Here is a 10,492-nt window from a genome sequence, read left to right on the forward strand (position 1 = left end):
GGGAAACTTTTAAAAATAATTCAGTGATACTGATGATATATTGTAGTTAAGCATTTTTTAAAATGCCCTAAAGACTACACACACACACACTTCACCGCTTCATATGATATTATGATATACATTTTAATGCTGGGATGAACAGGGGGATACAGAGACCTTTTCTAGATAGTGATTTTGTTTTCTTCAGATATATATTCAGAAATGGAATTGCTGGATCCTATGGTGGTTCTGTACTTAATTTTTTGAATCATCTCATAGTAGCTGCACCAAATTGCATTTCTACCAAGAGTGCACCAAGGTTCCCTTATCTCCACACATCCTTGCCTACACTTGTTATCTTTTGTCTTCTTTATGATTGCCATTCTAACAGGCAAAAGGGGGTATGTCGCTGTGGCTTTGATTCCCTGGTAATTAGTGGTGTCGAGCACCTTTTCATGCACCTGTTGGCCATTTGTATGTCTTCTTTTGAAAAAGGTCCCTTTAGTTCCTCTGCGCATTTATGAATCAATTGTTTAGTTTTTGCTACTGAGTTGTGTGAGTTCTCTCTATGTTTTTAGTATTAACCCCTTATCAGATATATGATTTGCAGATATTTTCTACCATTTCGTAGGTTGTCTTTTCATTTTGTTGATGCTTTCCTGTGCTGTGCAGAAGTTTTTTAGTTTGATGGAGTCCCACTTGTTTATTTTTTGTTTTTGTTGCCTTTGCTCTTGTTCTCAAATTAAAAAAAAAAATTATTGCGAAGACCAATATCAAGGAGCTTACCCACTATGTTTTCTCCTAAGAGTTTTATGGTTTCAGGCCTTATGTTCAAATTTTCAGTTCATTAAAGACTGTTTTTTTACCTGCATTTTTCTGAACATGAAAAAAGGGAAAATAGTGTAGAATGGTATTTCTTTAAGCCCCACTTTTTTCCTAATGAACTTGTGTTCCTTGGGTTTCTTTCACTAAAACTGCCCCACCCTGCAATCTTCTCCAAAAATTTTCTTGCTGATTAATGGGCTTCTTTCTCCTCTCCCCCTTCCCTTCTGATTCTGTATCAAGAAAGCCCAAAAAACCATTCATTTAGCAATGACAGAATCCCAAAGGGCAGAACAATTCACAAAGACAAAATTTCTTTGGCTGTCAAGAGGGGGAAAAGGATGGAAATTGCTATGTAATCATTCTTGTCTCTTCACAAATGAACGAACGATGGATAAAACCAGACTGAACTCCAGATGGGATACAGAGACCCATGGGATGGGCCAAAGGGTGTAGCAGAGCAAAACCACGAGCTGCTGTGAGAAGAAAGCGTGCCTATGACAAACGGCATGCTGCCTTTAACATTAAGTGGTTGATCACAGGCACCTTGCTGGACTAGCAGGAGTGAGTGTATTTAAGAACAGAGATCATTCTAGGGCCTCTCCAATAACTGTGTTAAGAGAGCCAGTTACTCTCTCTGCCTATAGAGCTGGCATTCTTGACCCTGAACCACATATCATGATGTGGATGCTACCTATCTTTTTTTTTTTTTTTTTTTTTTTCATTTCTAAGCAAGCCATCCATGCCCAAAGCCCAACTGAAACGTGCTAGGAGAATCCTGGGCATCAGGCCCAGCATCCCAACGTGAGCACAGAATGGGCGAGAGAAGGCAGGGGCCACGGGGAAAGGGCTAGTTGCTTAGCTATGAAAACATTCTGAGCTCCTTGGAGGAGATGCCTCTCCAGCCTCTCTTCCCTACACTCTCCTCCAGGAAAATTTGAGCCCAGTTTAATAAACAGAAAGGTAGAAGACTTGACCTTGTGTTAAATTCAATTATTTTCAAAATGTTACTCTGGTTTACTTAAAGGTGCAGTGCAAATAATTGGGTTCATATGTTTTACCAACTCAGATGAAAAATGAGTATTAATGTGAGTAAGTGATTATTCTCTCTCACATAAAGAAAGTCAAACTAAAAGGCAAACCAGTGGAGTTATGGGATTGCTCAGAGCTCAGGCTCTGGCATTAAACAGACTTTGTCACATCCTGAGTCCATCAGATTTTAGCTGTGTATCTTTGAGCAAGTTGCTTAATCACCCTGAACCAGATTTTCCTTATCTATAATATGAGGATAACTAACCTACTCTGTAACATTGTTGTGAGCACATGTGTAGGGCACTTGACATTAAACCAACCACAGAATGGTTCAATCGTTTCTCTTATTGCTGCTAGGAGTTCTTAGGGAATCAAACTTAACGTTTGTGCACAGTTTTTTGAATAAACTTAAACTTTTTTGGAATAATTTTACATTTATGGAAAAGTTGCAAAAATAGTCCAGAGAATTCCATCTACTCTCCACTCAGAATTTTTTAAATATTTTATTTATTTATTTTTAGAGATAGAAGAAGGGAGGGAGAAAGAGAGAGAGAGAAACATCAATGTGTGACTGTCTCTTTCAAACCCCCAACTGGGAACCTGGCCACGCAACCCAGGTATGTGCCCTGAATGGGAATCGAACCAGCAACTCTTTGGTTCACAGGCTGGCACTCAATCCACTGAGCCACGCCAGCCAGGGCTGATATATTTTTTTAAAGGTTAATTTGTTACATTATTGTGGTACATTTGCCGAAACTGAGAAGCCAATATTGGCATATTACTATTAACATTACTATTATTATTATGCTTAACACTTTATTCAGATTTCACAGTTTCTTATTCTAGGATATAATCTAGGGTATCACATTGCATTTAGAAGAATGTTTTTTAGTTGACACAACAATCAACATTATTAATCAATTTGTGACTCCATAATCAAAACCTAAATGTGCCTTTCTAAAAAAATACTTTCAAGTAGATTTTTACAAACTGATTGACCTATAAATGGGCATAGTAAATCCTTTTGCGTGGTTAGGGAAATAGTCAAATGCAGGTTAGCATCTGTCTGAATTATCACAATAATTTTGCCTTGAGCTGGTTCTTGTTTTGAATGATCTCCTAGAGCTTGATTGCCTACAGAAACTGTTTGTACAAGAATCTGAGCAAATAAGACTCACTGTTTGGCAAATTGTGAATTCCTCTACTATCTTTCACTCAGCAAAGATCATCCTTTGGGGAGATCAATAATTCTGATGTTAAAAATAAATCAGCTTTGCTTTTATCTCTGAAGAAAAAATATTCACATGCGTGAATTCAATTTCTTGGAGGTCACTTGGGGTAGTTGTTATTTTCAATAAACAGTATTAAACAGGAATGATGAGAATCACCAGGGTAGCTCTGACAATGAGAAAGACAGATGTAAGGCTGTCCAGCCAGCCATGAGCTTCATGGAGTGACCAGGTGGGTCCGCCGCAGCCACACTAGGACCTCAGGGGTAAGTCTTTACAAATCGGTGTGGCAAGGGCATGGCCACCTTCACCAATGTTGACCAATGAAGCATTCATTGCACCCAAGTCATTCATTTAATTCTTCCTTTATTCAATGTTAAATGCCTATCAAGTGGCAACCATAGGCCATCTATTAGATTTCTGCTACTGAAAGTGTGGCCCAAGGAGCATCCATTTACTTGGGGGCTTATTAGAAATGCAGACTGTCAGGGCCCACCCCATCCTCTGAATCAGAATCTGCGTTTTAACAAGGTCTGTAGGTGATTCTCAGGTGAGAAGCACAAGAGCCAGGACCTGTCAGGACACGAATGATATATTTATTGGAGAAACCACTAATAAAATTTCAGTCAGTCACAGGACACCAGTAAAGAATTGTGAAGCACCTGAAACAAGTTCTAGCAGAAAGCTCGTACCATCCCAGCAGGAACTGAGGCTGTAGCAGAGAGCTAGCACTCAATAGGAACAATGGTCTCTGGCAGAGGGAAGCAAACATTACCAAACTGCACATCTGCAAGGCACAAGCTAGGGAATAAATACCCCAAATTTTCTCTCACTCTCCCGTCAGTGCTTCATAACCTAATGCAAAGCCAATGGGCAAGAGAGCCTGGTTGGTGCAGTCTGTAAAACATCACGTGCCCCAAGCAGAGAGCACAGTGGGGAAGTGTGGGAAGTGTCTCCCATGGGGTCAGCAGACAATATCCATCACACCATGAAATATAGCATCTGTTCTCAATGAGTTTGCTCTCTAGAAGATCTTATGTACTTGTGGGTTAGAGGTGATGATAGCCCCTGTTGTTTTAAACAAAAAGTATTTTTTCAAAGTGGCTTTGAATTTGATAATCTAGGATTCTCCTCAATCCCTCTTTAACAAGCTAACCATAAATCTTAGTTACTATCACATGAAAGGCATTCAACTAGATACTGAGAAGGAGATAGAAGTACTAGTTATGGTCACTGCCTTCACATAGTTTGTGATTTTAGGGAAAACTTTGTAAAGAGGCCCAATCAATCAACCAGAATCTGGTGAAGCAGTATATTGAGTTGAGAGCTTGAAACCAGACTGCTGGGTTCAAACCTCGGTCCTGACACTTACTAGCTGTGGAGTTATGGACATGCTGCCTAATTTCTCTGTGTCTGTTTCTTCCTCTATGAAGTTGGGATGAGAAAAAGACTTAACCTGACCCAAGAGATTGTAGCGGTGGTGGTGAGGATTAAATGAGTTAGTACGTGAAAAGTATTTTCAGTGGTGCCTAGCACATGGGCAACCCTCTGCGTGTTAGTTATTAAAAGCTAAGGAATAACCATGTTCCCAGTGGCAGAGGGCCTAAAAGAGCAGACTATTGGGTCCATGATATAAAGTTGCCCTTCTAAACTTATGTATTTAAATAAGTCAATTAAAGGGGAAAAATAAGGAAATGATTGTACAGTTGGCAGTAGGATAAGCAAGTATTGAGACAAATAAGTGGAGAAACCCTGACCCCCAGTTACTTCTAGCCCCTGGACTCCATGCAATGATTTGTCTGGGTGTCCTTAGGGGAGTAAGAGACTTTCTAAGGGCACAGGTTTCTACAAAACTTTCTGGTTTAGAGGTAAATGAAATGTAAGTATAAAAATAGGAGTGTTCTTAAGAAACTGAAGTTGGTTGTATACTTAAAACTAATTAAAGGAGTTCTAAATATGCATTGGGTGCAGCTATTCTGGGTATCGAATGTGCTATACAGCTGTCCTAATGGAAGTTATACATATGTCTGAGGGCAGAAGTCAGCTCTGAAGATTTTGTTTACTTACCTCTTAGTCAGGATTTCCAATATTATAGGCTCCTTTTGTTAGATCCAGCACTTTTCTTTGCTTTTTGATGAACTTTTGACCTAAATTGTATTTCCAATCTCCAGTCATTTCATGGAAGGTCATTAGTGACTGGTTAAACACACACATGAGCCTGTGCACACATACACACACACTCACATATTACATTTCCAGACCAATTGAATTACAGAAGAAACCAATTTGAAAACTTATTGCATTAAAACCCTAGAAGAGAGAACTGGGTTTTATTGTTAGTGGTTGGCATGACAACTTGATATGCTAGAGAGTAATATGTACTCTGTTCACATCGTTGAGGACTCTGACAAGTTTAAGGCCAGGCCTTTGCCTCTAAATCTTGTTGCCAAGGTAATGCAGCATAAGGCCAGAGTCCACTGAAATGAATACCTCTAACAGCTCATGCCAGCAGGAGATATCTGATTAAAAGGGCTCTTTAAAAAAAAAGAAAGAAAAGAAACGAAACAGTATTTTAACAAGAGCAGGAGAATGCAAAGGCGGGATATTGAAATATGGGCAACAGAAAATCTGAAAGGAAAGCAGCCAGTGAGTGCCAAGAAGTATCCAAATAAAGGGGTCTGTTTTATTAGCAAAGGGTTGGTGATGTGTGATGGTTTGCAGCCAGCCATTTTTGTAAACAAAATGATACTGCTCCAGTTTCAAGTTCAGTAGAATGATTTCACTTGATTGGTGGCTACTCCCCTTCCAACCACAGACTTTAATTTGACAGATTTTCTTCTGTGATAATACATTAAAGAAAATGGTTCCTGAGGGACTTTATAGGTCACATATATGCCCCAAGAAGAAAATGAAATCCACAAAGAACTCAACTCAGAGTAGAGGCCACCCAAATGCCACTTCTTCTTCTGATTCATGTCCCTGGGATTTACAGGATAGTAGTCTCAGGATCATGATCCTATGGGATCCTCATTTTCCTAGTTTTATGTGTCAGATGATCTTGGATTTGTTCATGATAAAACTGTGGTCCTTGGAGTTTCTTATGCAAGAAACCTTCAAGTTCATAATCATATTTTCCAACCAGATTTGAACCATCTCTCCTTTACACTTCCAGGGATTTAATGGGAATATCAGTAAATGAAGACATGGGGTTAAGAGGGTAAAAAGTGGAATCTGAAAGGAATTCAAAATCCAGATCAGCAGTTCTAATTTAACGTTTCTACCAATTCAGATCAGAGTATTATTTCACAAGCAAATAAGAGAATGAAAATTTACCATGTTTACCCTACCCTATACAAGTAGCTTCTAAACTTTAAGATGTAATGGAGAGGATTTTGGCCTTAGAATTGCTGAGCAAAATCCAGTTCCAGCCTCTACAAATAATTAGCTAAGTGACCTTGGCAAAGTATTTAACATGTTTGGTTTCTGTTTTTTAAGCTATAAAACAAGGTGGATGATACCAGCCTTTTCCTGTAACAGTAGTTCTCTACCTGGAACTTATAGCCAAATCACAGAGAGAACTTTCTTAGAAATTCAGATTCCCTGGCCCACCCCAATCTCTATTGAGTCAAAATGTGTACTTTTCACAAGCTCTACACATGATTCTGATTTGCATCTCTATTTAAGAATCAACAAAGATTACATAACTTGTAGAGATAAACAAGCTAATATATGTGAGTTGTCTTAAGCCCCTTAATAAAAGAAGACTACTGCTAAGTTTAACTCACATTTTTTTAGCTTATATTTTTAACATTAGGAATGTAAGAAACTTGGCATGCATAAAGTGGTTACATTACCCTCCACTATTTGAAGTATTTGAAGATGTCCAAGCTTTAAATGAAAAGCTCTTTGAAGTAACTCTCTTTGTTCATGGTTTGCAATATTCCCCTCAGTCTTTATGGATCTGGACAGAATGATAATTGATGTTTATCTAATCTTACTGGTACTATTCTGAGTGCTTTATAAGTGTTAGCTCTTTTGATCTTACCCCCTCTTACACACTTGCTGTGGAGAGATTAAGTAACCTGTCTAAGGCCTCATGGGTAATAACAAGAAGAGGTGGGCTTTGAACCCAGAAACCCCATTCCAGAGCCCCACTCTTAATCTCTGTGCTATTCATCACTCAGTAGGTCAAACACTGACCATGAGTAAGTTGCTCAACACTATCAAGTGAAAACAAAAGCCTAAACATAAAGAGTTTTTCTAGGTGTAGATCATCATTTCTTAAAATGGGGTCATTCGGCTTCCTACATCTGAATGACATGAGGACTTATTAAAAATGCAGTTTCCAGGGTCTACCCCAGACCTACCATACTAGAACCTCAGGTCTGAGTTGGGGCTGGGAACTGGCATTTAGAAAATATACTCCTTAGGTGATTTTTTCCCCAGCTTTATTGAGGTGTGATTGATACATAAATAAATATATCTATTTAGATTGTACAGTGCAATTTTTAAGGCATACAATGTCATGATTTAATATATATGGATACATTGCAAGATGATTACCACTTTCAAATTAATTAACACATCTATCACCTCACATAGTTACCTTTTGTGGGTGGGAGTGTGGTGAGAATACTTATGATTTACTCTCATAACAAGTCAAGGTGACCCTCAAGCCCAGCAAAGTATAAAAACCACTGGCCTGGATCAATACTTGTGGGTCACCATTGTTGGGGATGAGGGTGGAGAGAGCATTTTGGGAGCCACCAAACTGAAGCTATTTTGCGGAAGCGGACGTTGGGACTGTCTGGGGTAAAACGTGCAGTCTCATGGCAATGGAATAATTTGCTCACGGTACAGCTTCTGCCCAGGAACAACTGATTGTTGTCTGTCAGGGAAGGAAGCCAGCAAACTGACAGTATGAATTTGCCTTCAGGGCCCAGATCTCATTTCTCTTTAAGGGGTTCCCACTTGTTGGTAGCAAGGCTAGCATTGGCCTGGCACTTTGATGTTTTCTTTTTCAATATCCAAATGCCAGGAAGGCTCCGTGTCACTGCACACAGGCACAATGGCAGAGTCAGGGAGCGTACTGTTGGAATGCAGTCTGGCCCCATTAGGGCTTTGAATTGGGCTGGAACTTGCAGACTTTCACAAGAGTGCATCGTGGTGTCTTTTTCAGATGGTCAAAGAAAAGGAGGCCAAGAGACTTAACTCAAAAGGATTGGGGATTTGTACTCTGGAAGAAGTCCATGGTGATTCTTTAAGGAATAGAAAGTGTTTATGTGAGGCTCATTGAGGTACAATTTGTATGCCGTAAATTTCACCTTTTTTGAGTGTAGAGTTCAATGAGTTTTGGAGGGCAACTATCCTCAACATCATACCACCAATGCTGGTTCTGTGACTTGTCACTAATGTCAGTAGCCAACGTCAAATAAGATACAGGACATTTTCAACTCCATAAAAGGTCCCCTTTTAGCCCTTGGCAGCCAACCCCACTACCTTTTCCCTAGCTCTTGGCTACCAACCGATCTGATACGTCTGTATCCCAGAAGGTCACATGAATAGAATCATAGTATAGGGCCTTTTGAGCCCTGGCTGGTTTGGCTCAGTGGATTGAGCATCGGCCTGCGAGCTAAGTGTCACTGGTTCGATCTTCCAGTCAGGGCACATCAGAGAAGGAAAACTCTGACTCCAAAAAACCTCCGCTGCCTTGCGGCATACCTCTTCAGGGGAAAGGCTAAGGGAGTAAACCCCGACAGAAAATCCGGAGCCGGAGTCCCTAAGGCGGTTTGACGTTGTAGTCAACACCGGCAACTCCTGCGGCGCACCTGAAGCCAAGCTGTATTGACTCTGTCTTTCCCTTGGACCCTTCAGCTGCGAAGAGAGGGGGGGTCTGCTGCATGGGCAACAGCAGACCCTCCATATCACCCTGCCCAGGCTCTGTAGCTTCAGCTTCACTGGAGAGGACACTCCAGCGTCATCACAAGATGTCGATTCAACACGGGAGGAGACAGATACCGTGTCACTCCCGAGTCGGACTGCACAGCCATTCTCGGCGGTGCAGATAGACTCTTAAGAAGCTACACCATCGTCTCTCGAGACGGACGGCTGCCGACGACGATAGGGCCTTTTGTTGTGACGTATATCAATAGTTCTTTCCTATTTATTACTAAGTAGTATTCCATTGTGTGGGTTACCACAATTTACTTATTGATTCACCAGCTGATGGGAATCTGAGTTATTTTTACTTTTTGGCAGAGACCAAGATGTAAAGGAGCACTGATTCAGGAGGCATTTATTGAACACTGGAAAATGAGATAGTTTATGCCTATAGCCTGATAAAAATAATCATAACACTGGACATTCTAACACCTAAAGAAGAAGGAGCTTCATGTGTGGCCCTAGAAAGAAATGGGAAGGAGGAGAATGCTATGAAATGGTGTTGGGGTGATGAGAGCATTTGATGATGCCCTTTGAAAAGCCCTAAAATGGTATTACCACGCCGAGACACATGAGGGCGCCCTAACTGGCCAGTATTAGCCAACACTTTTTCATTCTAACAAAGGTTGGTTGTTTTTTAATTTATCGCAATGTTTGGTTGAAAATCCTGGTGAATTCTCACTCCCACCCTTGGTCTCGTTGGCTACTCTTGGATGACAGAAAAGAACTTGGCATCAAGTGAGTCCGTCTTTGACTAGCCCTCGGGGGTTTATTGCTCCCCACCACAGTTTTATGGTGAGGCTTCAGTCCACTTCCCTACTTCCACTTACATGAAAAGGCTTCCAAAGGGCTCTAGATTAGAATATCTCATAAATCATAAAGCAAACCGAGATTGTCTCTACAGTTCCTTTTTTACTTTATTGTTATTTTCAGGCCTTCTGGGAATGTAGCACACAAGTGTTAAAAAATAATTGCTGGGCAACATTTTAGAGAGACTTGTTCGGCACTGCTTTCACATGGGTCAACAATTTAGCTGGTTGAAGGTTGTTCATTCTTGTCAAAGGAACCACTGTGATCCACACAGAGGAAAGCTATCTTTACAACAAAGTAGCAGGAAGAGAGGACAGGGTTACTGGTTTTGGCTTCTAAATGGCTGTTCAAAACAAAACAAAACAAAAAAAGGTTCTGGATACACTTAAAATTTTCTGAAAATCAATGACTCATTTGTTAAAGAGGAACCAAGTACAAAATAAAAGACACTTCATAAAAACTCCATTAGAATGCTCTTATGAGACTCTGAATGAATTTAGTGCTGCGGGAGGAGGGTGCATGACTTTCTTGCAAGGTCTAGGAAGTCTTAGACCCTTCCTCTCTTAGGGCAAGGGTTTGGTTCCATTGTTTGTAAGGATGTCTCTGCAAGGACTTTTTACAATTAACAGACTATAATGATCTTTTGAAGAAAGAAGTCTTTTACTCAGTTGGCCTATCCA

Source organism: Furipterus horrens, unplaced genomic scaffold (genome assembly GCF_987537825.1).
Source record: "Furipterus horrens unplaced genomic scaffold, mFurHor1.1.pri manual_scaffold_5, whole genome shotgun sequence".
In the NCBI taxonomy this organism is placed as follows: domain Eukaryota; kingdom Metazoa; phylum Chordata; class Mammalia; order Chiroptera; family Furipteridae; genus Furipterus; species Furipterus horrens.